General features: G+C 36.4%; 1 pseudogene; it reads left to right on the top strand.

Moving 5' to 3' along the window:
- The first annotated feature begins 625 nt into the window (after positions 1-625).
- Positions 626-2,659, top strand: LOC104616207 (annotated as a pseudogene).
- The last annotated feature ends 3,145 nt before the right edge of the window (positions 2,660-5,804 follow it).

The raw sequence follows: 5,804 nt of genomic DNA, 5'->3' as shown, positions 1-5,804 counted from the left end.
CTCCAGTCCTGTGAGTCATCCCACCATGTTTATGTGATGGCAATGCCATAGGGTTAGGCCATACTCTTTTAGATTTGAGAGATGTAGGCTTGAATTATGCAAGGCTAAGAAAGGAGCAGAGCGTAGTTCTCCCTCCTGAATGATTTCTCCAGGCAGCGAGTGGTAAGATCCTTTGTTTTGTTAGAAGCAGTGCCCAATCCTGTCAGAATAGCTGTTTTGTGGATTCAACTGTAAGTGTAAATCTTAAAGTAATACTCTGAGAGCCCAGACAGTGCACAGCTAACACAGGCCCTCCAGGGATTAGGTGGAAAATTACTGGATTTCTGGCTTTCTGGATTTCTGTAATCTCTTTCTGTCTGGGGAATTTGGGCCTGCCATAGTTAAGCAGAAGTTGCCTAGATTTCTCTCTAGCACTTCTTAAGACCCCTCTGATCCTCCCTGGACCTCACCAAGGTCACTAACAATGCAGCAAAACTAATATTTGGTTTTGGATCTACCATTCCCACAGCTTACTTTCTAAAATAGGCAAGTAACCCAGTATAAAGAGAATGCTGAATTTTCCTTTTGGGAACTACAGTTTATCTGTTTGCAAAAGAAGCAAGGAGGTAAAATGTAGGAGATCAGCATGACTCACTATTGTTGGATTATTATTAATGGAAAAATAATCTTTCTATTTGGATTTTCTTTCTTGTTATTTGGTTGTGGGTTTTTTTCTCAAAGAATTAGAAATTCACTTTATGAAGAACTAGAATAATATCTATTTCCACAGTATGTACATGCATAGGCAAGTTACTAGTTCTTTCTCTACAAGGGAAAAACCCTGTTATTATTATATATTACTTGTTACATTAATAATTCAGAAAACAGAAGTGTCATAGAGATGGCAAAATACTAGCCTAAATTTTTGAAGTTGTGTTTCTGTTTTATTTATTAGTTCTAAAGTAATTCACTCTTTTCACCAACTCCTTTTTTTCTGTTCCCCTATTTAAATTTATTTGGCTTATGCAAGACTACTTTGTCCCTTAAAAAAAAATTATATCAGGTTCCTTTGAAAATTCTGTAAAAAGGGAAACTATTGACAGTGCTCTAGGAATTTACTGTCTTTCTATAGAGCATTAAATTATCAACGACTGGAGTCCAAAATGGATTCACACATAAATGTATGTGTTTTCAACAAGGAAGGCTGCAGAAAACTTGGTTTTTATTTGGAATGAGAGAAAACAATCATTATTTTCCTTAGCACTATCTGAAATTGAATCTGCAAACATTTCAGTTTTGAAGTAAATAGGTATAAATGCAATGTAAAGCGCTCTTCTTTCTAAACTCCTCATAAAGGACCACTGTCAATTAAAAGCCATCATTTATTTTTTCCAGGTTAAAAATGCTGATTTTTCCTCCTGTGCCAGTTCCAAAGATTAAAGGGGTTGACCCAGATCTCTTAAAGGTAACATTGTACTCTAAAATCTACAGTGGGAATCATTGTAGTAGTAGCAGGTGACAATTGTTGTCCCAGGCAGAACAATTTTGTAGGAAAAAATTATGACATGGGGGAGTTGCCACAGAATTATTTTTCATAAAATACAAAAAAAACCCACTTTGCACTTATTATGTGGGCTACAGTTACCTTTCCCTAAGTTAACATCACAAAAAGCACAAGAATTTTAATTCTTTCCTTTATAACATTATTTTTTTCTTGCTTTATAGAAAGGAAAGCTAGATGAAGTGAACTCCATCTTAGCCAGCCATGACAGCTACAAGACACATCTATACAGTGACGACTTGTGGGTTGAGTTTATGGAGTTGGACATAGAAGACCTCAAAGAACAGAGTCTCAGATACTGACAGGCTCCTGAGTGAAGACCATCTGAAATCACACAGTTGCTTGGGAGCAAAGGATGATGACTCTGGACGGTCCAGTTGTTGTGAACCAGATATTACAGAGACAGACTTCAGTGCAAGCGACACATGTGATACCATCTCTGATATTGATCAGTTCAAAAAGGTAACTGAAAAAGAAGAGGATCTCTTGGGCCTTGATAGGAAAGATAATGATGAGTCACTTCCAAGCCTTGCTGAGACACCCAAAAGCTGCATACTAATACTCAGTCCAAAAGTAGCCAGCTATGGCCACCTTCCACAGACAGCATTGACTCAGTTTAGACCATCAATCCATACCCAGCTAAGTAACCAGAATTCATTGACAAATACTGACTTTTACATGCAAGTGAATGATATTACTCCAGCAGGCAGTGTTGTATTTTCACCAGGGCAGAAATCCAAGGTGGGGAGAGCACAGTGTGAAGGCTGCACAGAACAAAACTTCACCATGGACAATGCCTACTTCTGTGAGGCAGATGTGAAAAAATGTATTGCTGTGACTTCCCACAAAGAGGATGAGCCGCATATTCAGGAGTGAAGCTGTAACGAGGATGCTTACTTCACCATAGAGAGCCTTACCACTACTGGTGTCAATCTTGGAGATTCAACAGCAGAAACCCCAAGTTCAGAGATGCCTGTCCCAGACTATACGTCTATTCATATAGTTCACTCTCCACAAGGCCTTGTGCTCAATGCAACTGCATTGCCTGTGCCAGACAAGGAATTTAACATGTCTTGTGCCTATGTGAGCACAGACCAGCTGAACAAAATCATGCCGTAGCTCTTCTTTGACTAGGTGTGTGCAGTATTTCACAGCAGAGAGTCAGCTCGGACTTCTATGCTGAAACCAAAATGAAGTCTAAAAGTTTCTCATGGTTCTTATAATTTTACCTGAAATGTTGAAACATAAAGTATTCATCAAAATATTCCTATTGTGTTCTGTAGATATTATCTCTGAATTTGTCTTGAGATTGTTTTACTAGCAGTGACTGTCTTGTTCTTGTGGGTGTTGATTTTTGTGATAGTAAACATTGAAATGACTATGTTTAATGTACAGTAAATCATGCTTTTTGATAAAGCTAAAAATCAGGTAGTTTAAAGTCTAAGAATTTAGTAAAAATCATGCTGTTGGCAGAGATCTCTATATCAATAATTGGGAACTGAACATATAGGTGAAAAAACAAAGGTAGTTTGAATAACAAACTCACTCATATATTTTGATTTATACAAGTTAATAAAATATGTTTTAATATTTTAGTAATAAAAACATAAATGTTTTCTATTACACTACACACCGTAGGTTAATTATGATGACCGATCTAAGGAATGTAATTGCTGCAATCTTAAAAAGAAGTTTTCTGGTTTATAAAAGTTTTGTTTGCAGCAAAAAGAAAATAGATTTTTTACAGAGTCATTTTATACCTCCAAAGAAACCTGTAGAGAAATTTTCAAATATTGTAGAAACTTACAGTAATTATTACTTTCTTATGGTAACTAATATAGACATATACATTAAATTTAAAGTTTTGTAGAAAAATTTAAAATATAAAAAATATTTGGGCAAATTATTCTGTTTTTCATCAGATTCTTTAATGCTAATAATATACTATTTTATAAGCAAGATTTTGTTGACCACAGTATTAAACAGTGTGCAACTACACTTTCATTGAAAAATTTTGAAAACACATGAATAAGCTCTGGTAGCTTAGCAGCATTATCTTTTCACATTTGATCAACTTCTGAAGCCCTCCTACAGCCAAAGGTATTGCTACAGTTATTTGCGCTACATAAAGTCTTGATTAAAAAATACAATAAGGACTTCAGGATTTGGCCAACAGTTCATTTTTAAAGCTCTAACAGGATTAAAAGACTTAAGTGGAACAAGGGAACTGAATACAGTATTGTTCAAAAGTGTTTATCATTTTTGCAGCCTAACAGCATCTTCTCTGACCATGTTAGGCAAACTTCCATAAGGAGAGAAAACCGAAACTTGGTGGGAAAGCTCTCTTTGTTCTTACATATATTAAGAACTTGATGGAGCTTTGCAATGAACTGTTATTGCTTCAGAAGTTGTCTTCCTAGGCCATAGTTCCATCATAGCAGGGTTCTTCTTAGAAAGCAAATAAGGACATTTATTTCCTTTCTCTGACCTGAACAGAAATGTATGAAGTGCAGTGAATGCAGGTCTTGCTCATGATGTCTCCCACTGAACTCACTGATGTTCTCTTTGTGACCAAGGGCTACAGGACTGGGCCCAACAATTGGGTGGTATTTTTAAGTTTAGCACATACTTTATGGTAAATGTGTATTAAATTTTCTGCTATATTTTTCTAACAACAGCTACATTATTTAGTTTCATATGAGATTTCATAGATGATAGACACTAATGCAAGTAATGTCTATGTGTGCATTTGGAAGAAGTTTCTTACTCTGTTCTTAGTGCCAAAAATAGTTAAATATCTCAGTCAAACTCAGAATATCATTTTGGTACTTTACTGGTCACACAAGCTATTATACACCAGTCAGAAGATGTGACTTTCAGTTTCTATTTAACTTTCCTTATGTCAGTGGTTTTTTTGTTTTTCTCAAAGTTTAATAAATGTATTGTCTTTGATCTGTCCTCACACAATGTGTTTTATTGCAGATAATTAAATTTTTATGGAAAATAGAGACTTTATCAGGAGAAATCAAGTATTTCTCATTGAATAAAGTAGAATGCAGCTTTCTTTAGTATAGAAGTAATGCCTACTGGGATCAGTGTTTTCACTGATTGATATGTATATAGTTAAAAATAGAAGCACAGACTTAAATTTATAGATGGAGATAGGACATGCTGTACCCAGAACTGGCCAAGACATGTGTTACTAATTTAGCAGACCAGTTTACCTTTGGCTGGAACAGCCTGTGGTTGCAAATAAATAAGCTTCACTAGTTCAAGATTTACATCTACAGTTGAATCCACAAATCATATATTTTGACAAACCTCAATAGTTACTTGTTGTGATAGTTAAAACCTAGCAGTATATGAACTCTGAAATGTCGGAAGTGTCAGATAGTCTGTCTCTATGAAAAATGCTATATTTTGAATGTCTCCTGGTGTGTAACTTAGTAATGTACTACTGCCTCTCTTCTCTCTCTAGGGGTAGAGAGGGAGCTGTTGGAGGAATCCAACTAGACAAGGGTAAACCCTTTCCTCCCAAGGGAATCAGAGTGTGATTCAATTCCTCTACACAGAAGTCCAGTACCATTTAAGGTATGTAATCAGGCTTCCAGGTGCTGGTCCAGAACAGCACAGGTCTTGTGTAGATTCTGTCTTATCTGAAAGCTTTAATGATGGTAGATGTCCACATTTTGGCAGTTGAATTGATCCCCAGTGGAAGAAAACAGCTCAGGGAATGTAAATGTTTTTGTTTCAGTTAGGTCTAAGTTACCATTATAGTTAATATTCTAAAGAGATACTTAGCTGACCACGTATAGGTATATGCCTTAGGTGAGCTGATTAGGGCTCTCCACTCTTCAGACTAGAATGGGAGCATGGACGTCTTGCTCATGTTCAGACACCAAAATGTATTTATTAATTAAGGTGTCTTAATGTTGAGCTGAATTTCACCTTAGCTGAACCCTTGGACAATCTAAGCCAGAGAGGGGCATTGGTGCTCTCTTATGGTTTATGCCCTCTATAAAAACAACTTTGTAGAACTCAGTGCAAATGAACTATCATGATAAATAAATATGCTTGCTTATACCTCCTGCTTGAAGAATTAAGCTTCAGAAGGCTTATGCCTTTTATAAGGCTCTAAAAATACCTTGAGATCCAGTGGGAGTCAGGATTCACAGCTGGACTTAAAGTACGAAATGGAAATGAAGACAGTGGTTCACCACTGCCATATGGGGAACTCCAGCTCCCACTACTCTCACCTGTGCTA

The sequence above is a fragment of the Phaethon lepturus genome, unplaced genomic scaffold, assembly GCF_000687285.1.
Source record: "Phaethon lepturus isolate BGI_N335 unplaced genomic scaffold, ASM68728v1 scaffold28530, whole genome shotgun sequence".
NCBI lineage: Eukaryota > Metazoa > Chordata > Aves > Phaethontiformes > Phaethontidae > Phaethon > Phaethon lepturus.
Note: the sequence above shows the minus strand (reverse complement) of the source record. Positions and strands in the feature narration are given on the sequence as shown.